This window comes from Carlito syrichta, unplaced genomic scaffold (assembly GCF_000164805.1).
Source record: "Carlito syrichta isolate Samal-C Ts95f unplaced genomic scaffold, Tarsius_syrichta-2.0.1 Scaffold288373, whole genome shotgun sequence".
Lineage (NCBI taxonomy): Eukaryota > Metazoa > Chordata > Mammalia > Primates > Tarsiidae > Carlito > Carlito syrichta.
The window spans coordinates 47,649-48,006 of record NW_007232469.1 but is presented as its reverse complement, the minus strand read 5'-3'; positions in this window follow the sequence as shown (position 1 = coordinate 48,006).

The window sequence follows — 358 nt, the reverse complement described above, 5'->3', positions numbered from 1 at the left end:
AAAAAAAAAAAAAAAAAAAAAAGGAAAAGAGGGCGGGGGACCCCCTTCTGCCGAGCAGAGCGTTCTGCACCGGCCGCCTTCCGCGCAGCCTTGTTGTTTTCCCGAGGCCAAGTCCGGCGCGGCCCAAAGAGATAATCCACACCAAAAAATAAAATTGAAAAGTCGCCCTGTGTTCAAGTCACTTCCAGCTCTCCAAAAGCGTCCTCACGCACACACTAGAAATAATAATAAGCGGGAGACAGGAGCCAAGAGGCCAGCGGGGCGGGGGAAGTTGGGCAAACAGAAGAAGAGAGAAGGAGGGGTGGGAGAGGAGAATCAAAGTGGGTTTTTTTCTAAAGGTTAAGAAAGTTATTCCCAG